The following is a 22859-nucleotide window of genomic DNA, read 5'->3' as shown; positions in this document are numbered from 1 at the left end:
AAACATATCTTTAGCATACTGTTATGACTGTCTCTAAACAGATCTGCTTCTGTTACAGCCCTCCCTACCCCTTCTCCACATATGGAGTGCCCAGGCTACAGCACACAAATTGCAAGCAAGATGGCTGTTGACTGACTGAATGACTGAATGAAGAACTATGATCAGGGCTATAAGCCCAGCAATAGTTTAGCTTGAAAATATTTATATATGTTTTAAGGATAAGCCCAACATCTGTTTTTAAAATATACTACAATTAATAAATAAAGCTTTACTGTGCTTCTCTCATATAAACCCAAGCAAATGTTTCTCAAAAATCTTCAGTTGGAGAATGGACAGTAATTGAGAAAGTAGTTCTAATGAGTCAAAGTCGCTTCCTGGCAGTGGAGTAAGCCTAGAGATGATGGAAACATATTCATTCCTTGACAAAATGTTTAATTTCATGTGATTTGTGCTGACTTACTATAAAAGTGACAGCACTGGGAAAAACAGGATTTAGCAGCTGATATAATTGTTTCTTTGCTTCTAAAGGCCTTTCACTATTAGAGCTGCATGGGTGTGTGTGTGTGTGTCTTTCTCTCTCACACACACACACATGAACAAAGCACTTATTATTTAATATATCAAAGAATCTGTCCCATTCCCCCAAACCAAAATTTCTGAGTAGTGGTCACTTCCCAGAGTGGCCCACAATTGGAATAACTGAGGCACAAGTCCACTATAAAAAAATCTAGGGGCAAGGAACAGTGGCTCATGTCTGTAATCACAACACTTTGGGAGGCCAAGGCAGGCGGATCACAAGGTCAGGAGTTCGAGACCAGCCTGGCCAATATGGTGAAACCTCATCTCCACTACAAATACAAAAATTAGCTGGGTGTGGTGGCGGGCACCTGTAGTCCCAGTTACTGGGGAGGCTGACACAGAAGAATCACTTGAACCCAGGAGGCAGAGGTCACAGTGAGCCACGATCGTGCCACTGCACTCCAGCCTGGGCAACAGAGCAAGACTCTAGCTCGAAAAAAAAAAAAAAAAAGAAAGAAAAGAAAAAGAAAGAAAGAAAAAAGAGGCTGGGTGTGGTGGCTCACACCTGTAATCCCAGCACTTTGGGAGGCTGAGGCGGGTGGATCACGAGGTCAGGAGTTTGAGACCAGCCTGACCAACATGGTGAAACCCCATCTCTAATAAAAATACAAAAATTAGCCAGGCATGATGGTGGGTGCCTGTAATCCCAGTTACTCAAGAGGCTGAGGCAGGAGAATCGCTTGAACTCAGTTGGCAGAGGTTGCAGTGAGCCAAGATCGTACCACTGCACTCCAGCCTGGGTGACAGAGTGAGACTCCATCTCAAAAAAAAAAAAATTCTAGGAAACTGTGGGGTGGGGAAAGTTGGAGGGGTGGACAGGAGTCAAGTAAAAACCAGCCTTACTGAGTGTTATTGGAATTCACTCCTCACTTGACCAAAAATGAGCAATCTGACCAAACTCCTCCACTAGCTCTACCTCCCAAGCCACATGCTTTCTGAGGGCCAAGGGTAAAGCCAGCTGTGGTTATGCATTTGGGCTAAAGAGGCCAAAAACAGAAAAAAAAATTATTTTGAAATGGATTACTCTTCAAAATTAAGGGTAATTGTGTGTAGCAGCCTGGAAAATACAGCTCATCCAGCTCTGCCACTGAACCCCTCAGCAAAAAACTCTGGCGTTCTAAATGCAATTCTGAACTGAAAAAAAAAAAAGGCACAAAGGGCGGAAGGAAGGGTGGAGGGTTGCTATAGGGCTGGTGAATTGTAAGAAGGCGGCTGCCTAGGGGAGTCATAGCTAGTCTATAACCCAGCAATATTTCTACGGCATTTAAGCCACTCGATGGTGTTCTGGACTACGACAGCAGCCAAGCAGAGAAGGTAAATAAAAAGCTGACAGATAATTACATAAGAAAATTAACATGGCAAGATTAGGACAGAAATCTAATAGACAAAGTGGGAAAGGACTTCACATAAAGCAGTACCTTGAAGGCTTCTCCCTGACCTGCTACAATGTCCTGGTCACACTAATGGAATATCAATAACCATTACTATCCAACTAGTCAAGGTGGATTTGACAAGCAAAGGAGGACGCACTGAAGTCACTTAACTCATTCCCACACAGACATTTCCTTTGTCTTGTGACAAAGGCCTCTGAACAAGCCAAGCTGAGCTTTGCTACCCACCTTCCTCATTTCATTTATCTTATTGCCATTATGTAAAGGTTACAGTTAAGGCAGTAACCAGTGGTCAGAATTCAAAACGTTGTTAAGAAACGGAGACAAAAACTCACTAGTTACAGTGTTTTTCAGCCACAGGTACTAGTAAGAAACATACGTGGAAAGGAAACTTGAAAAACATTTGGATTAGAGAAACAACTGCAATATAGGAGAGAAGAGAGCTAGAAAGGAAACTTGGAGAGCTGGAGGAAAGAAATGAACATAAAGGGTGAGCCCTCTCATTTATTAATACACCACCTTAGACTCTAAGGAATAACCAGTAAGTAGAAAACTAGGGCACTTATAACTGCTGTTGAAAGTCTAGACTATCTGATAACACACAACTGGTCTCACTAACACAGGAAGACAAAGCAGCAGTTCTCAGCTTGGGGACAGGAAAGTTGATAGGACAATCTGCAATACCTGGAGACATCTGGGGTTATCAACAAACGAGTAATGTACTGGCATTAGTGAACAGAGGCCAGGGAAGGCAGTAAACATTCGACATACACAGGACAGCCCTTACAACAAAGGATTATCCAGCCCGAAATGTTAATAGCACTGAGGCTGACACTGCCTGAAATAATGGGTTAGTAAAATGGCCAACAGCCTACAAGTAGAAAAAGAACTGTACAAGTAGCCTCAGCATCGCCCAAAGGAGAAACCATCCTGGTCAAAGGACTCCAGTCTCTGGTTTCCTTAGTTGGTATGAATCCATCAACAAGAGAATTAGCAAAAGTTATGATGAGCTGGAAAACACTATCAAGTACATTCCCCTTCCAACTGGTTCCTTCCCAGGTGGTTCCATGCTTTTGCCTTCACCATGACTCATCCACAGAGGAAAAATATTGGCTAAAGAATAGACGCCCATTCTTCTTGGCAAATACTGTTCTCATTTTTTATTAATAAATTGCATTCTGGCTCATATGCTTCAATATCATGAGGTTGGTTGATGGACATACTGTCCCTGAGAGAAGAATCCATTGACTCTCAAAACTAAGGTCAACTTTAGAATGAGATACCCAAAGAGAGGGATTGACTCTGAAGAACCAGGACTCAGTGGCAGCAGAGACATCCCTGGATACCATGGCAACCCAGGGCACATCCATCTGCAGGACATACAGGAGTGAAGAGCCTCTCTGGACACCACTGCAGCATAGTTCCACATGGGATCTTGGCCTCAGAGGCTGGCAAGTCCAGGGAACCAACAAAAGAAGGAACTAACCAGCGCAGACATCATGGTGCAGGAGAAGGAAACAACACAGTAAAACGAGTCAGAAAAGTTGGGTTTAAGGCTCAGATGCACTACTCTCTAAGTATGCTTGTGACATTTCATTCCTCCAAGCCACATCTGTAAAATGGGATAACAATACTATTCTGATTGTTCTCCATCATTTCCAAAACAGCATCCCCAGAGGAAGGGTATGTCAGGCCACAGAAAAAAATGTCGCATTGGTCCTATGACTCCAACTCCACTGAGAGAATGCTTTATAGGGCTTACCTGACTTTCATTCCCTCAAACCACCGTTCCCTATCCAGAGTACAACCCACTGAACACATCGCAGTCCTGTAGGCCAGCAAGTTGTGCCTTTCCAGTGTTTTCTACTGAGGAAAGTTTTGTTTCCTACCTTAACTGTTAGAACTAAAACAGTCAAAACTGTAGCCTCAATTCCTAAAATTGAAGTTCCAATAATAATTCTGTTCAGATTCTGGAAATCAGCGTTTGTGGGGACCCGGAACACTGAGAATCGTCTCCTTCTATTTATACATGTGACTAATTTCTCGACTCAGCACTATGTCAGTTTGTTACTGTAGTTAATTCTGTTTGATGAGCTAGCATTCCTTCTCCCACACGTATTCCTATCTGATACTTAACTGTTCACCCCACCTTAGGCCAGTGACCAAATTCTGCTCATACCGTACCTGCACTTATGTTGTAACAGGTTAGAAAACATAGCACTAAGACACAAGTAGTTAATGTAATCAGGAATCATGATATGGCTTTGCAGGCTTTAGTTCTGGCTAATATAGATAAGTTCCAATTGTTAACACTCAGACAACCCAAATTATCCAGGGAACTAAGCATTGCAACCAGCGTGTGCATCGTACATGCAGGCTGGCTTTGCTGAACCTAAAAATGCTGTGCTGGCATACTGGAAGGCTTTCATGGCCACACACATGGTCCTGGGAGCCACACCCTGTGGAATGACTGGCCTTCATGATCCTTTTATTATGGACAGTGCAGAAGTTCTCAGACTCTTTTTTTAAAGAGATCTTTAAAGAGGTCTTTCTCTGTCACCCAACCTGGAGCACCGTGGTGCGATCACAGCTCACTGCAGCCTCAGACTCCTGGACTCAAGCCATTCTCTTGCCTCAGCCTACCAAGTAGCTGGGACTAGAGGTGCATACCATCATACCCATCTAATTTTATTAACTTTTTGAGAGATGTGGTCTCACTATGTTGCCCAGGCTGAGTTGTCAGCCTTTGACTTTCTTCTTTGGATAGCCAATCCAAGCCCAGGTCAGCTAAAATGCTTCATCTAATCATGCATCCCAGCAGTGTGGCTGCCCCCAGAAGAGATTACAACTGTCTTTGTAATTAGGATCATTCATATGGGGAACACTAGATGTAAAATATGAAAGGAGAAGTTGAGCAGAGTAAATTTCCAAAGACCTCAAAAGTTCTAAACTAAAACTTGGTGAGAAAAGGGGATAGTCTGTCAATTTTATTCTAAGTAAGGTTAAAGAGTTATTGCAAAGGGAGCTACTGCCTGTCTGCATCACTAAAGTGAAAAGCATGTCACTTGAGTTTCTAGTTCCCCCAAGATGGCAGCATCAAGGCCTAGCACACTGGCAAGTTCTACAAATAGTAGCACTTTTTTTTTTTTTTTTGAGATGGAGTCTTGCTCTGTCGCCCAGGCTGGAGTGCAGTGGCGTGATCTCAGCTCACTGCAAGCTCCGCCTCCCGGGTTCACGCAATTCTCCTACCTCAGCCTCCAGAGTAGCTGGGACTACAGGCGCCCACCACCACGCCTGGCTAATTTTTTTGTATTTTTAGTAGAGACGGGGTTTCACGGCGTTAGCCAGGATGGTCTCGATCTCCTGACCTCGCTATCCGCCCGCCTCAGACTCCCAAAGTGCTGGGATTAGAGGTGTTAGCCACCGCGCCTGGCCAATAGTAGCATTCTGAAAAGTTAAGTCAATAGCCGACAGAACTGCATCTGGTTCAACATTTGGAAATAGCATCTCCTGCAGGGGATTAAACCAACAGTATTTTGTTAAAAGGAGATGGCTAAGTATTTCTTATAGCCCTCTAGAACATCGTCATCAGAATCTCTGGCAAGTTGGTTAAAAATGTAGTTTTCCCCAGAATTATTGAAACAGGCTTTTTAAAATCATGACCTACATTGAGCAATACTTTGACATTAAGACTGGGTGTCTGTTTTATGACATGCTGTTTTCCACACCACTCTTCTCTTTCACGTTTTAAACTGCTGGTCTTGGCCTACTAAAGTGATATCATGATCCGCTCATGGGTTACAACCCTAAGCTTAAAAAGCACTTCTCTGAAGACTAGAAGGAATCAGAACTAGAGTTGCACAATTAGTAGCAAACACTCCAGGCTTTGTAATGCAGAGAGGGTTTATTAATCCACCATGTTTTCCAAATTCAACAGAATGTCTTATAAAGCAAACTATCTACTTGGATGGTTTCAGGCACCAAAAAGTGGTTACCAGCTTGAGTTACAAACCTTAATGGTATCCACTGTCTTAGATCTGGAAGGGAAATGTTACCTCCATAGGAATGATCACCTTTAACCCTTGAGCATTAGGCAAGATGATGAAGTAAGCAAAGTGTGTGATCAGGTGAGCTCCTTGCCTCACCCCCAGCCACATCCTCTGGCAAAAGCTTCAAAGCCCTTTCCCCACCCTCCCCACCCACTCACGCGAAACACCCAAAGCGGGTAAATTACTTCAAAACACTCAAGTGTTACCTTCTTTTCAATATAGTAATTTAGTAAATGTTCAAGACTTAGCTGCACCTGCAGAACACCTTCATGTTTTCTCACTTTTATTTTTCTTCTCCTAGACATTTCTCATCTCCCCTGCATCTGCCACACAGCCTCCCTTACAGCCTCCTGTCTTCACTTCCATACTGTAGGAGAGCAGAATGGGACACAGTAGATGCCTCTGACTTCAATCCCCTTACAATAATGCCCTTCCTCCAGTTAAAGCAACACAGACTTCTTTAAAAGACCTTCTCCAAGGAGAGTGATGAAACACCAGATCTGGAATGGTTATGTATTATTAAGTGTACTGGTTATCTAATCTCCCAAGGAATCACCTCTCTTTCTTCAGGCAGAAAAAGGGAGGAGTCTACTCAAGGCAGAACAGGGTCTAAAAGAAGATTGGCCTGGCATGGAGGAAAGGACGGTGAAAAAAACAAAAGCCCATTACCTGGGCTTCTCACTTGCATTAATGCTGCAACATTTTCCTGGTATATTTCCCTGGTGAATCTCTCCCAGTATAGCCACCTCTCTTTAGTCAGTCAACAAACACTTATTGAGCACCGACGTCGTGCTAAGAATCCATCTAGGTTCTGGAGCTGTAAACAAGACAAGGTAGTCACTACCCTCATGGAACTTCTGCTCTAACAGGGAGAGAGACAATACTCAAAATACACCAATGACTGTATAATGCCAGGGAGTAAAAGGTACTAAGACAAAAAACTGAGTAACGTAAGAGGCCCAGGGAGTGTCTGGTTGCTATTTTATATGGGATAGCCAGGGAAGGCCCCCTATAAGCTGACAACTGGGCAGAGACCTGAAGGAAGCAGGGGAAGTGAGTCATCTGGACATGTGGGAGAAAAGCTCCTCCTGTAATATCATGAGCAAAGGCCCTAGGGAGAGAACTCAGTGAAAAAGAAGAATGTAAGACGGTGAGGGTGCCTGCAGTTACCCAGGATGGTAAGCATGACCATCACTAGAACTGCCCATCTTCTTGCCCAATTACTGCTCCAGGCCCTGAGTTTCCCCAGACTCCCATCCGGGTCTGCCTCCCAGCCTGCCCCTCCCTGATACCTACCATACTTCTTGTTCTCCAGTTCAGTACCCTCCTGACAAAACCCCTCCCCAAGAGTCCCAGCAGTCCAGGTCATTTTCTCACAATTTACCAACCTAATAAAAACAACAAAACAGAGTAGAAAAAAGGCAGCATGCACATTTAACCACAGCCTTCCAGAGATAGGAAATGTACAATAGTAAAGAGCAAAGCTTCAAAACGTCAGCTATAAGAAAAATTAAAAATATGTGATGTGCCTGCAGGGGATCTGGCCTCCTAACTTACCATTATTTTCCCACAGATCTGTAAATTATGGGACATTAATGCTTGAAACAACCTTAGAAAGTAGGCATGGAGGTGAGATAATATGAGAACCCTGGCCAGAGGAGACCCCAATAACAGCTGCTGCCAGTCTTTGCAATCTCAAAGTGATTCTGGGAAGGATTATATCCCTCTATGTCCCAAAGTTGCTCGCAGGGTTTTGGTATGTAAATACAGGTCATTAATTACTTTTATAGAAGCAAAAGAGAAACATTCAGATATTCTTCCATAGCTTCATCCCCAAGTCACTGGCAGCGCCCAACAGGGAGCCTCCGCTTCTGGAGTCCTCAACCCCTGTCTTAGGTTATCTGAAATCTTAACCATAACGAATTAGGCCGGAATCATTCAAGGCCAGCGGTGTTGGGAAGCCCATGATACAGCGCGAGGGGCATCCCAAATATATTCACTGAGTCTCGGGAGCCCTCCAGGGACTCTCAGAGCTGGGTCACTACCTGGGACCAAGCCTGAGGCTGGTCCTTTAGGTCAAGGCAGGTCCCGACCCGCCTCCAACTTCAAATGGCCCCCTAGGCGGGAGAGGGTCACTGGGCGGGGAGTTCCTGGCTTTGCGGTCACACTCTCACACACACACCGACAACACTCCCCCCACACGCACACACACACTCACACACACGCCGACGACACACCACACACACATACATACGCGCGCGCGCACACACACATACACACACACACGCCGCCTCGCGCGCGCTCGCGGCACAGCACCGACTTCCCAACCCCAAACACACGCGCGCACCCCCGGGACAGCTGAGTTCTGTATTTCCTCTTCCCCAAAGCGACTCCGGCGATCGGAGTCGCCACTCTCCGCTCCGATTCCCGGGCCCCGGGCATGCCGCCGCCCCCTTCTCTGAAGGCGCGCCCGGTGCGTCCCCTCTCCGAAGCCGAGATTTCCACGAAGCTCCACAAAGCCCCCCGCCGCCTCTCTCGATCTCGGCGGAGACCCCGGTGTGTCCCCAGGAGGAAAGTATTTACTAACCAGAGCCTCAGGGGCTCCCGGCTGCCCAGATCTCCCTCTCCCGCCCTCCTGGCCCCCATTCCTCTGGCCCATCACAGCCCCCTCCCACGAGCGCGCTCGCCGGGGGATTCCCTCCCATCCCCGAGTGCAGGAGAAGACGCCGAGTCTGAGCCGCAGCCGCTTCTCTGGCTCTATAGGAATCTTGACTCCAAGATCCCAGCCCCACATCCCCCGTCCCCAACAACCCCACGCCAGCGTCGCAACCCTCCCGCGCCCCCCCTCCCGCAGACCCTGGTCGAAACGTCTCGGCGGGCTCCCGGGCCCCGGGCCCTGCGCTTCATCCCCGGGCGCCGCACCTCCAGCGCCCCCTCCCTCCGCTCCCACTCCCACTCCCGCCATCCCCCGAGCTCAGACTTCCCCAATTGCAGAGCGCCCCGACGCGCCCGCAGCCCTCATCCTGCTGAGCGCGGCGGCCACCCCGGCCCGAGCCGCGGCGCCCCCAGGGAGGAAACAAAAGTGTCTCCGCGGCGCCCGGAGTCTCCCGGAGCAGGACGCCTCCTCCCGGCCCCAGTCCCGGCCCCCTCCCCTGCCGCGCCGAGGTCAGCGAGTCCGGGCGCGGCGCCAGCCCAGGAAACTTTACGAACCTGCTTGGGGTCGCAGGACAGCAGCGGCAAGGGTTCCCGGGGATCAGAGCTCCGGCGACCCGCCACCATTGAAGGGGAACTGGAGGCTCTGTCGCCCAGCGTGGGGCCGCGGCGGCGTGGGTGGCTCTGCCTCTATCCTGTGCCCATCCTCGCCCGCTCCCGCTCGCCCCAGCACACGCACTTACACTCTGGGTCGACCGGCTGCTGCACCGCGGCTGCCGCTGCTCTCACTTCCTCTTCCTTCCTCCTGCTGGCCAGAGACACATTTTGCATCTGCAAGGCATCCGGAGATCAGCCGCGAACTCTCCTCCCGAGCGGACGCTGCGGAGTTGCAGCCGCCGCCCCCGGCACCTGCGCCAGGACACTCGTGGTCTGCGCGTTCGCCTTGCGCCCGCACCCTGGTCCCTGCCCACTGCACTTTGCCTAGGGGGATGCCCACGACTCTTTGAAGTCCCCCTACTTAAAAAGACAGAAATGTCAAACACCATGCATGCCTCAGATCTGCTATAAATAATATGTGTACAGAGCATGACTTCGATGAGCTCACACGCGGCGTTTGGAGGCACTAATTAACTCCGTTACCCTCATAGCGCCACCTCCGGGAGGCCAAAAGCGAGTAGCATCTTTTCACATCCTTTTTTCATTTTTGGCAACGGGTTCCGGATATTAAGGGGAAACTTCGGTGGGCTATTTGAACGCTACTTTAAGACATGTTTGTTTTGACGCTGTGCCTCTACCCTTGGACAGAGTGGCAAAAAGACAAAACGTTTCCTCCCTCTCCGTCGACATCTATGTATTTACATCTATGTATTTACTAACCCTGCAATTGAAACTACAAGATGTATTTCTAATCAATTAAGCCAGGGACTTCCTAATTTTGCATAACTTTGCATAAGGCAAGACGTTCCACCCATAATTTGGTATTTAGAATAAATTACTTAATTCATGCAACCTACTTAAATCATTTTCAAAGCAGAAATCAAAAACGTTAACTCCCAGCCTAACTGACAAGAGGGAAGAGGGTTGCAGGCGAAACACCTGTCCTCCCCCAATTCAGAAATACCTACATTGGCTCTACCAGAAAAGTCAAAGGCAGTTAGGCGTTTTCTTCTAATTGGCAAAGGAAATAAGTTGGGGGCAGGGAGGCATCAGAATCAAGGTGGAAAACTAAGCTCCCTTTTAAGATCTTCCCCCTCAAGAGCCACAGGCAGCTGTTGAGCACTTGAAATGTGGCTATCCCTGAGATGTTCTGTAAGAGTAAAACAGACATACAATTCAGTATTTTTAAAATGAATGTAAACTAACTTGTTAAGTATTTTCATGTTGATTACATTATTGCAATACATGAGAATAGTTTGATGTAGTAAGTCAGTTGGGTTCATCATGTATTGGGTTAAGATATAAGCATACATAAGATTAATTTCGCCAGTTTCCTTTTACATTTTCTGATGTGGATACTAGAAAATGTAAGGCTACACATAGGCTCTCATTAGTGGCTCACCTTATATTTTTAATGAACAGCTCTGATCTAACTCCTTATTATACGCATGACTCTGGGAGGAAGTATTAGTATCAAGAGTGCCTGGGTCCAGATGGTTATAAGCCAGTAACTAAAGCAGGGTGACTGCAGGAAAGCAACTTAACTTCTGTATTTCCTCATCTATAAAACAGTAATGATACAATAACAAAAGTCAATAGCACCGACTATTAAATGAAGTAATTTAACAAGTAGTCAGTAAATGGAGCCTTTACTAACGATGCTCTGAGACGCTTGTAGTGATAAGTATGAATTTGATCTACAACCTTGTAGCTAAGGCATATAAAGACCTTAACTTTAGTGCATGCGTGGTGAGCACTCAGTAAACATTAGCTGTCATAATTGTTCCCTCCTTGCACAGAAATTATGCAAATCCACTCCCCTGTAACCTTTGGTCCCGGGTCTTCACATCTTTCCTCCATGAAGTAGTCTTTCAGATCTTTGAAGTTAGCCCTCAAATTTTACCTAAACACTCTCTTTTGAGGATTAACATCCTCAATTATTCTGACTCTTCTTCATGTGACATGGCTTCAAGTCTCTCTCATCTGAGCCATCTTCTCCCAGAAGAATATCTGTCTCTGCCCTTAAAAAGAAAAAAAGAAAAAAAAGTAGTTGTCTTACAGATTAATTACCTAATTAACCATTAGCAAACACAATACAGCCTAAGATCTTCTCTCTCTCTTTTTTTTTTTTTTTTTTTTCTCAAATACATCTCAATATTGATAGGAGTGCAAGGGGAAGACTGGAAATTCTTTACAGTGTTACGGTTAGGCCATGTGCGTGAACATGGAGTTGATCTTTGAAACCAAAGTTCCTGATCCACTTTCTCTAAGTCCCTTAGGATTTAATTCAGGCATCCAGTGTCTCCCCATATCCATGGATTACATAAAAATATTAAGATGCCACATGACATCCCACTAAGGAGCTCCCTCTGCTAAGCTGGGAGAATAGCATTCTTTGGTTCACTGGTTATTAATAAACTGCTTAAAAGTGCAATTGCCAAACTTCAATTTTCTCTTCTATTCATAAAGACATCTTAGAAGTATTGTCGAGTGTCTTAGAGGAACCCGCCTTCTCCCTCGGCTCTGCTGGTGGTCAGCAGTGGATGCAATAGAGTGGAATATGTGGTGTTGTCATGTACGTGGGCTCCATCTTTGGACGTGGTTGTTGTGTACAAACCATTATCGTTCACTGGCTCCATTACTCTTAACTCATGAAATTGAAACCATGCCTACCAGATACAGTTGAGTGAAGATTAAATGAGTTAATTCATGAAAAATTCTTAACAGGGCCTGACACATAAAAACACTCATTGAATGTTAGCTATTATTATCTACAACAGTTCTTCAATGGACAAGTCATATTAACAGACTCAAAAAATAAAAAAGCAACATCCACTCCCTCTTTTCACATGTCAGTCTCCACCCATAATGGTGAGAAAGAGCTGTTGCCACTGTCCCTTCTCAGCTCCTGGTCACAGCTTGGGCCATTCAATCATTAGGTCATGCTTTAGCAGTGAGGAGGGCCATTTTATAGCAAGGAACAGAATCCAAGTGCATCCCTTCACTTGCACTTCTGGTAAGCCCACCTGGGCAGAGCCTATACCTTTGTGCAGACAGGCCAGCCTCATCCACATCTCAAGTGGTTAGGGAGACTGATTTAGGATCTCTTCTGTAGAACCATCTATCTTAGTTTCAGGATAAGTAGAGGAAAAGAGCAGGGTAGGGACAGATGGCTGGAAAATCAAAATCACTTAAGCCTCAAGTCTAAGCTTCATTCCCCCACCGTGTTTCTGTAAGAAAGCTTTGAATTGTTAATGGACAGAGAGGTGTTTGGGGCAGTTTCTCATATTTAAATACTTTGATCTTGTGTTTCCCATGTCTTTATCTTTCCTTGTGTGTACAAAATTCCAAACTAGGAGGATTGAGACCCTATCAAAATGTCACCATGCAAAGTGTCACCATGAAACCCCAAACTGCAATAATGGCCTGTTGTATTTTTAATCAATGATGACTCACGTTGATCAACTCCTTCCTAAGTGCTCATAAATATTAATTTCTAATTTAATTTTTAAACTTATTGGATTCTAAATGGATCCTGTGTATTTAATAATACATTCAGTAATTTGCTTCAAATTTCTGCTCTAAATCAGCACTAAATTCCTTGATCTACAGTTTGACAAATCTATTCCCTTTTCTTGTGTTAGAATCAGGCTCATGCTGGTTTGCCTCCAGTCTTCAAACAGCTCTGGGGGCATAGAGAGTTGCCTCAGCTCCAGGAAGCCGCTACACCAGGGATAATGAGATCTGGGCAGCAGGCAGACACCTGCAATTTAGAGCCACGAGGGTCAGCCCTGGAACAAGCAGAATGACACGGAGGGCTGCTGTGAGAGGGCATTCCTTCACTTGATCATTCATTAATTCATTAAGTCAACGTGCCCTGAATGCCTTAAATGTGAGTTTAAAAGGGAGAACGGGAGAATACAATCATGAACAAGAGAAACATGGCTTGCCCCCTCTTGGCACTCCCATTCTAGCTCAGAAGACAAATTTTAAATGGCCATAAAAACAAGTGAGGAGTATAATATTAGGAGAAGGACAGAAGGTTGCAGGACTATATGGAGACAGGGATGCTAACATCATCTGTAAGTCAGGAAAAGCCTCCTGGGGAAGTTCTGTTGATTTCAGACCTGAAGGGTGAGTGAGGAGGTGTTTTCCAGGACAAAAAGACAAAAGGAAGTAGGCTGGTAATGAAGAAGGATTCTAAGCAAAAACAGTTAACTTTGTATGAAGGTTCACAGCAAGCTTGTCCAACCCACGGCCCACAGGCCGCATGTGGCCCAGGACGACTTTGAATGCAGTCCAACACAAAATTGTGAACTTTCTTAAAACATTATGAGTTTTTTGTGATTTCTTTTTAGCTCATCATTAGTGCTAGTGTATTTTATGTGTTGCCCAAGACAATTCTTCTTCTTCCAATGCGGCCCAGGGAAGCCAAACAATTGGACACCCCAGGAGAAATCATAGTGTGGGAGGAACCTTAAAAAGTCTATTTGGCCAAAGTCTGAGAGTATCAAAATTAAATCTAAAAGCAATGGGCAAAAGCCAAAATTTGGAAGCCCTTGAGAGTCATATCACAGAATTTGGATATATTAAGGATGATGGAAAGGCCTAATAAGTTTTGGATTTGGTTTGTTTTCCACTGAAATGTTTTAAGCAACTGATTGTTGTGGTCAGTTGTTGTTTTAAAGGTCATCCTACTAAATAGTGAATGAATTAGTGGGGAGACAAAAATGCATGTGGGAAGAATAGTGTCTTAGTCTGCTCCTTCTGCCATAACAGAATTCCATGGACTGGGTGGCTTAAAGAACAGAAATTTATTTTCTCACACTTCTGAAGGCTGGAAGTCTGAGGTCAGAGTGCTGACATGGTTGGCTTCTGGTGAGGGCTGACTTCCTGGACCACAGGCTGCTGCCTTCTTACTATGTCCTTACACGGCAGAAAGAGCAAGAGAAAGCTCTTGGGTATCTCTTCTTACAAGGGCACTAATCCCAGCAGGAGGTCACCACCCTCAAGGCCTCATCTCAACCTAATTACTTCTCAAAGCCCCATCTCTGTATACCATCACATTTGTGGTGAGGGCTTCAACATACAAATTTTGGGGGAGAATAAGCATTCAATTAATAACCAACAGATAGGGAATTATTGCATTGAGGTCAGAGATGATGGGAGCCTAAGTCATGCATTAATGGAGAAGCTGAGGAGAACTAGAGAAATTCAAGTGTTAGTTACGTTTGCAGTAGAGGGCATGTAGAACTGATGTTCACCCTGATTGGGGAAGCTCTCAAACTAGCAATTTGCTTTTGTCTTCCTGCATTGGCTCAACCAAACACTAAACTTGCTTGGCTTTCTTGTATCCTAGTGTCCAACACAGTATCACCTACAACATTTATTCCCAGGTCGAGGACAGACTCAAGATGTAAAAGGGATGACTCCCCTCTTGTTTGACTTTCTGTGACACCATTACTTTACATTCATCTCCAATGTGTCCCCATTTCTTAATCATTATATTACTGTCCATTGGTGAAGAACATCCACCCCAAAATGCAAAATTTACTGTCTGCACCAGTACCCCTTTGCTCCAGCCATTCCACCCTACTTTTAAACAAAAAATATCTCCATGGACTTCTAAGTCACCTATTAATCAGATGTGTTCTCCTGTTTCGAGTTTTGCTGGGTAGATTTATCAAGACTTCTTAGATCTATATCCATTGTCTACCACCCAGTGTCCGATGAACAACAGCCAAAGAAATACTATTAATCAGTAACTCAAGGAATCCCTCCAATATTACAATAAATACTGACAAGAGGATCGACTCAACAGTCTCATGAGAGCAAAATTTACAGAATATTTAAATGTCCACGCTTTAAAGTCTACAGATGTGAAAATCTTAGCTCTACTTCTTCATAGCCACGTAACTTATTTTTCTCTAAGCCTACAAAACATGGATGTTGGGATAATGATACTTCTTTCAGACAGTGCCTAGCACATACTGAATGCTCAATAAATGGAGCCAACATGAATGCTAACCACTATACACTTGTAATGGTTATTAATCGATTGCATGACAGTCAGGTGAAAGTACCAATATTCTTTACTTTGTCTTCAAAATATTTTAAATAAATGTATGTCCATTTACTATTATTAATAAATATAATTAGTAAGTAAATATTTACTAATTTATAGATATATAATGAATATATACATTCACAGTCCTAGTCCCTAGAGGTCAACACACTGAGTTTTTTCTTTTTTGAATTTTTGGTAATTCATGCCATACTTCTAACTGTTTGTACTATTTTGTTTGACCAACTTCAGACAGTATTTATTAACTCCCTCCTCTGAAAAGTTTTCATAACTTTTGTTTACTTACCTCTCTTTCCTAATCTTCTATTATTTCTTTGATTGCAAAATAGTTTTTTTAATTGATAAATTTTCTATCTCATGGGCCTTCTGATATTCTCATTCATGTCACTTAACTTTTCTCTCATTGTTTCTATTCCTATGAGTCTCAGTACTGCCCTCTGGGACAATCCCCTGGCTCTATCTTCCAATTCGTTAAGTCAGTCTTTAGCCTTGTCTGTTCTTTCTATTTATATAGTTTAGTGGTTTTTAAATTTTTAATGATCATAATTTAAATTTCTTAATTTTCTCATTGGCACTTTTTTATAATTACCTCTAGTGGGCGCTGTGGGCACACCCCCTCATCCCCTGGCTCAGGACCAAGGTGCTCCATCATCCAATCACACAGCTGGTGGTTGATGCCCGAATACAGCTCCAGAGCTCCCCATGAAGTTGGCTGGGTCCTCTGTTGTGACTACATTGCATCTCAACTTTTTCCTCTGCTCAGTCCTGCTTACCTCAGTTTTTCTCAAGTGTGGATCTCAAGGGTACTCCAAAGTCACCCTCCAGTATGCAAACCTCAGTCTCAGAGTATGTGTCCTGGACAACCTGACCTAAGACATCAGCTGCTCTTGTTTTATGGATATATTACCCTCTCTTATTGCTGTGAGGCTATTAGTATTTCTTCCAAATTATTATTATTTTTTAATTTACTGTATTACCTCTGCTTTCCTAGGTTATAGTTACTCAGTTTAAGTTGGATGTCTCCTTGTTTGCATGCTGAACTTCACTAATGTGATTCTCTGTTCACCTGCCAGCTGTTTCTATTTTCTGCAGCTTGCAACTGGTAATCCTGGAGAAGAAATGGATTGCCAGGTGGACATGCTGATAGTTTATCTCCAATGTGTGGTAGCACTCCCCCTCCAGGAGATGAGAGGATACCTGGAGCCCCTCCGTTTCAACCCAGTTGCTCATATTCACTGCTCTATGGGAAGGAAGGTAAGGCTGTGAGCTCCTCCACAAAAAGTGATAGTTGGGGCAGAGAAGAGAGAGAGCAGTCCCACAATTAATCAGTGCCCTTGGACACTCTCCTGTCTTTGTGTGTGTTTATGCCAGACTCAGAGCACCCTTGAACCAAATGGCTTCTACCTTTGTGGTAGTAATTTTCAGCTTAGATTTGGGGCTATGGTGCCAGGCATGGTGGCTCACACCTGTAATCCCAGCACTTTGGGAGGCCGAGGCAGGTGGATCACCTAAGGTCAGGAGTTCGAGACCAGCCTGGCCAACATGGTGAAACTCCGTCTCTACTAAAAATACAAAAATTAGCCAGGCGTGGTGGCACGCACCTCTAAGCCCAGCTACTCAGGAGACTGAGGCAGGAGAATTGCTTGAACCTGGGAGACGGAGGTTGCAGTGAGGCAAGATGGTGCCACTGCACTCTAGCCTGGGCAACAGAGCAAGACTCCATCTCAAAAAAAAAAGAAAGAAAAAGATTTGGGGCTGTGGTTTCCTTCCATTTTAATTTCCTCAGTCTCTGATCTAGTGTTACATCATTAAACCTGTCACCTTTGAGGAAGAATGTATCGAGGGTCAAGATCAAACAGATTCTCTCTTTTGACATTCTCTCAGTTGCCCCAGATTTTGGTATAATTCAATATACTTTATGGAGATACCATGCCTTTCTTTGTGTTTTGCTCTCATTGGAGTTTTAAGTTGCTGAAACACATAGAAGTCTTCTATGTTGTCAAAAATGAAATCCGCTTTCCCCCGGGCGTGGTGGCTCACACCTGTAATCCCAGCACTTTGGGAGGCCGAGGAAGGTGGATCATCTGAGGTCAGGAGTTTGAGACCAGCCTAGCCAACATGATGAAACCCTGTCTCTACTAAAAATACAAAAAATTAGCTGGGCGTGGTGGCACGCACCTCTAATCCCAGCTACTGAGGAGGCGGATGCAGGAGAATTGCTTGAATCAGGGAGTCAGAGGTTGCAGTGAGCCGCAATCATGCACTCCAGCCTGGGCAACAAAAGGAGGGAAACTCCATCTCAAAAAAAAAAAAAAAAAAAAATGGAATCCACTTTCCCCTTGAAATCATCCTCCGTGTCTAAGGATTATACCCCTTCTCTTCAGGTCCAGCCATGCTCTTAGGCTCTGCTATGAATAATATTGCATAATTACAATGCTGTAAATTCTGTTTTTCAATTTTTAGAATAAACCTATAGATAAATTTTAATTATAGTGTCAAGCTAGAAGGTAGCAGAATGTAAATGTAGTAAACATCCAAAATGTAAAAGTAATATTAAGTGTGGAAATCTAGTGTCCTCATGGTGCATATCTACCCTTCTTCTAGCACCAAGCCCCCCAAAAGAAAAGATATAAAAAGAAGACTCCATAGCCACTCTAGGAAAAGGAAGAAAGAAAAAAAGGAAGCGGAAAAAGGAAGAAAGGGAGGAAGGAAAGAAGACACCAGAAGTTTTGGAAAACAGATTTTCTGTCCCAGTTTGGCCCACTTCCCTGCTCTTTGCCAAGGGTTTCTTCTCATTATTCTCTGGTCATTTCCACGGTTTCCTGAATACCTTGTCTGCTGCTTTCACAGACTTCTTTCTCTTCTGAAGTGCATAGCACCTTATAATCTTTTTCCAGAAAGTATAAATGGAAGGTAAACTTTTCTGAGAAGCTGCATGTCAGAAAACATCTTTGTTTTGCAGTTACATTTGATTATTTAGTTATCGGATCATAAATATCAAAATGTTTTTCATCAGAATTATTAAAAACATTGTTCCTATCTTCAAGCTGATAAGAAATCTGAAGCCCAGGTGACCTTCTTTTGTGGTATGCCTCGTGTCTGTGTGTGTGTGTGTGCCTATGTTATATGTTCTCATTTCTAGAAGCATTTAGAATCTTCTCTTTATTCTTGCCATTCTGAACCGTTATCAGGATGGAGATGGGTGTGAATATTTTATCATTTTTCCCAATTGGCACTACTTAGGCAGTTTCAATCTAAAGACTTGTCTCTCTTCAGCCTGAGGAATTTTTTCCCAATTTTAAAAAAATTTTCACTCTATTTTCTGTAATCTCCTTCCTAGAAGTTCTACATAAGTCAGTGTTGGACCTCCTTCTGTATTCTGTATCAACTCTTTTTATTTTTATCTCCTACTTTTCTTTTTTTTTTTTTTTTTTTTGAGACGGAGTATTGCTCTGTTGCCCAGGCCGGAGTGCAGTGGCTTGATCCCAGCTCACTGCAACCTCTGCCTCCCACGTTTAAGTGATTCTCTGCCTCAGCCTCCTGAGTAGCTGGGACTACAGGTGCATGCCACCACGCCCAGCTAATTTTTTGTATTTTTAGTAGTGACGGGATTTCACCTGTGTTAGCAAGGAAGGTCTCAGATCTCCTGACCTTGTGATCCACCCCCCTCGGCCTCCCAAAGTGCTGGGATCACAGGCATGAGCCACCGCGCCCAGCCATCTCCTACCTTTCTTCCTTTGTTTGCTCAGTGCTGTTCTGGAAGTTGTCTTTGACTTTATCCTCTGACCCTTATATTGAATTCTTTTAGTGTCAGCCATCGTGTGTTTTAGTATTTCTAATTATTCCTTTTTTCATGGCAGCCCATTTCTCTTTAAGGACATAATATTTTCTCAAATCTCTGATGACATTTTGATTAAAAGTTATTGGGTCTTCTTTTTAAAATTCTCTTTGTTTCCTGAGTTGTCTGTTAAGCTGGGGTCCATTTTTTCTGTTTCTTAGCCTTGATTCTTAACTCAAGCACTGTGTTTTTCTGATATTTTAGTAATCATTAGTTTATATTCGCTAATATTTATATCTGTGATGTGTGGCTGTTTTCAGCTGTTATGAAATTTCATTTCCCCAGCAGGCTTCTCCCAGACTATGAGGACCACCTGTGAGCTCTGTGGATAGGGGATACCAGCAGTTCTGTCTTTAGGGTGTCCGTACACAGAACTGGCAGGCATGTTCTCATCCCCTCAGCTCACTGCTCCCAGTCTTGGGGATGTCAATTACAAACTTGCAGCCCCAGCCTTCTCCAGGCAAATCTTCCACCTCTGCAGACAGCAGCTCTCCATTTGTTAATCAGTGGTAAACAGAACAGCTTCCAGTCACTTTCTAAACATAGATGGAATCCACTGGCCCAGCTTTTCCATATCCTGTTACTGTCACCACAGTCCTTGATGATTGCTCCACAGTCCATTCTTGTTCCCAATGCATGCAGGCTCTGAACTTGAAGCCAGCATGGGGTCTCCTGGACAGATTTGCTCCTAAACCTTTATAGCAGCCTTCTGTGTCTCTTCCAAGTAACAGCTCCCTCCACTCGGGTTGACACTCACTAAGATCTCATCTGCTCTCTAAACTACACAAATTCCTCAGAGCTCTGGACTGTGGTCCTCCCTTTCTGTTCTCCCTGTGGTTTCCAGTTGATCTCCTCTGTCTGTCTGTTTTGTTACTTCAGTGGGATTTCTGGAAGCAAATGAGAAAACACAGATGCTCAGGCCACCATCTTCAATGCAAACCTCCCTTAATTTTCTAAATCACTTGAACCTAACTTGGCATCCACTGGCTGAGTTGACTGGAGATCCAATCTCTGTCAATTTTATGAGTTTATCACCCTCTCTATGATTATAAGAGTGAACTGGGCTGTTTATAGGTGACAGCAAAAGAAATCTCTTTGTTCTGGGTCTCATCATGATAGACCCTCCATGTTAGGGGTAGACACTGCTCACTCTCAGCCACAGGTGGCTATGGGGGCCTCACTTGCTGTGGTTACCAAAGCCCTGTTCCCTCCATGCAGCCAAGCCTTCTCCTTATGGGCAGGGCAGCTTACCTGGATTTTTCAATATGTCAATTTCATGAAGATTTCTAAAAGAAAAGACAATAAGCCAAAATGAAAAGGCAAATCCAGAGTAAAGAGATGAAAGACATCAATTCACACATAAAGAATGCATTGAGTAAGTCTTGATTAGAACCTGACACCGGGGGGAAACCTATAAATATATTAGTTGTGTCAGTTGGAGAAACTTAAATATTCGTTGGAGATTATATGATATTATAGAATTAGTCTTACTTTCTTAGATACAAAAATTATAGTATGCTTATGGAAGGGAATTTTCCAATATAACTATATAAATCAAATTTGGCAAAATGTTAACAATTCTTGAACCTAAGAAGAGGGTACACAGGCATTCTCTGAAGTATTCTCTTATTCTGTATCTGTATAAAATATTCTGTATATTTTAAAATTTTGTTAATAAAACATTGAAGTCAAAATTGTGCTCATTAGAGGGAGCAGTCCTGAGTTATTTCATCAAAAGACACCTGGGACTTGAGGTTTGCCTACAGTGGCTATCTGATGCAGAATACATGGGCCGATTACATTGAATTAACAGATTTTTCTGTAAGGCGCCCTCTCTGAGCCTTTGAATCCTGTTTACTGGAATGAATTGGGATCTACCACGTGTTTTGAGGGGAGGGGTAAGCTACAAGAATATTTGAAAGATTGTCTTTTATGTGAGATTTTATAAGGACCACAAAAAGATGAGTTGAAAATGAATGAATTCTTATGTTGAATAAAAACTTATGTCTTTAATTGTTTAGTTAACTTATGCTTAATTCTATTTCATAAATGCTACATACTGTGGCTCTGTTTTTTGTTTTTGTTCTTTGTTTTTTTTTTTTGAGACAGGGTCTCGCTCTGTCACCCAGGCTGGAGTGCAGTGGTGCGATCACAGCTCGTTGCAGCCTTAACATTCCAGGCTCTAGCAATCCTCCCATCTCAGCCTCCTGAGTTGCTAGGACTAGAGGCGCATGCCACCATGTCCAGCCAATTTCTGTATTTTTTTTTTTTATAGAGACAGGGTTGGTCTCTAAATCCAGGCTAGTCTCAAACTCCTGGGTTCAAGCAATCCTCCCACCTTGGCCTCCCAAAGTGCTGGAATTACAGGTATGAGCCCCACTGCCTGGCTGAGGCACTGGTCTTAATCTCTGATTTTTTTCTAATTAAGCAATTGGGTAAGAGTCCGTTTGGAGTTTCTTCTTTAGTCATCCAGGTTCTAACTTGTTCATTAACTCTTTCTATGCCTTACAGTATTAAAAGGTAAAATACTTTCTTCTTTTTATCTATCAATGGATTACAATCACTATTACTATTTGTGAGGTCCAAGCATATCCTCTTACAGAGTATCTTACACTTTAGATTTGTCAGTTTTTCCTATGGTGTCATTGTATTTATTCTGCTGTCCTTTGCGTTTCCATAAAAACTAGGTCTCATGAGATTTAGGCTGAACATTTTTGGCAAGAACACTTCATGGGTGATATGGAGACTTCACATTGCATCACATCAATATCAGATGCATCACATCCTTGTCAATCTGTCCTACTATGATGGTGCTAACTTTAAACACTTGGTAACGTTGTCACCACTAATGAGGCTTTCCAGTGAAAAAATACATTTTTCACTTGCAAATAATAAGCAATCTATGGAGGGATACTTTACATTGTGCCAATATCCTATTCTAGAACCACATTTTACCCAGTAATTTTAGCATCTACTGATAATTCTACCCAATTGCAATTTTCTTCCAGCTTTATTCCCAGTTAATTTAGTATATTTCCCCACTTCTGACTTCCAGTAACCATATCTCACTTCACACCTACCTTCAGGTCCCCTGGAATTGGTGTTCAGTCCTACTCTCGCTGGCTTTGAACTTATCTTCTTCTGTTCTGTCTCAGACTCGACTGTTTCCAGTCCTATTGTCTTTCATTGTTTTTGCCCCAGTGTCTCTCTCTGTATAACTCAGGTTAGTACTGTCTCCTTAGGCATGACAGGGATGTGGGCATACATACTGTGCTAAAAGAGCTTCTTTCTACCAGAGCATGCCATTTACTATATCAACACTAATACTTTCTGCAGGTATAGAGAGGGCTCCAAGCAGTGGAAAACACAGTGGAAAATGTCACATTGTATTCTGTCATAGAAGCGTCCAAAGAAAAACAGGTAAATATTCCTTTTTTGTTTTCTGCTAGTAGAAGTAATTTTTTGTCTTGCCAATTTGTGGAATCAGATAGTTAGAGAATTTTCCTGTCAAAGACCTCTGCTGCCATCTCAGTGCTGTTTCATTCTGTGTTTACTGGGCTAAGTTCTCCTGCAACTCAAAGAGGAACAGTGCACATGGCTGTGTAAAG

At 43.5% G+C, this 22859-nt stretch overlaps 1 protein-coding gene across 5 annotated transcripts in view; it reads right to left on the bottom strand.

Annotated features, from left to right (window-relative positions):
• The window catches only part of ELMO1 (engulfment and cell motility 1), a 594699-nt gene extending 584822 nt beyond the window's left edge, over positions 1–9877 (bottom strand). The window contains exon 1 of one of the 5 annotated variants that reach the window (XR_004370726.2): positions 9415–9786. The gene's annotated coding sequence lies outside the window, so the exon portion shown is untranslated. Of the gene's footprint in view, positions 1–9229 lie in introns of all 5 variants that reach the window. The other 4 variants (XM_032758309.1, XM_032758304.2, XM_032758310.2 and 1 more) reach the window with 4 other exon arrangements.
• Between the last annotated feature and the right edge of the window lie 12982 nt (positions 9878–22859).

This window comes from Hylobates moloch, unplaced genomic scaffold, assembly GCF_009828535.3.
Source record: "Hylobates moloch isolate HMO894 unplaced genomic scaffold, HMol_V3 SCAFFOLD_1, whole genome shotgun sequence".
In the NCBI taxonomy this organism is placed as follows: domain Eukaryota; kingdom Metazoa; phylum Chordata; class Mammalia; order Primates; family Hylobatidae; genus Hylobates; species Hylobates moloch.
This window is presented reverse-complemented; position numbering and strand designations above follow the sequence as displayed.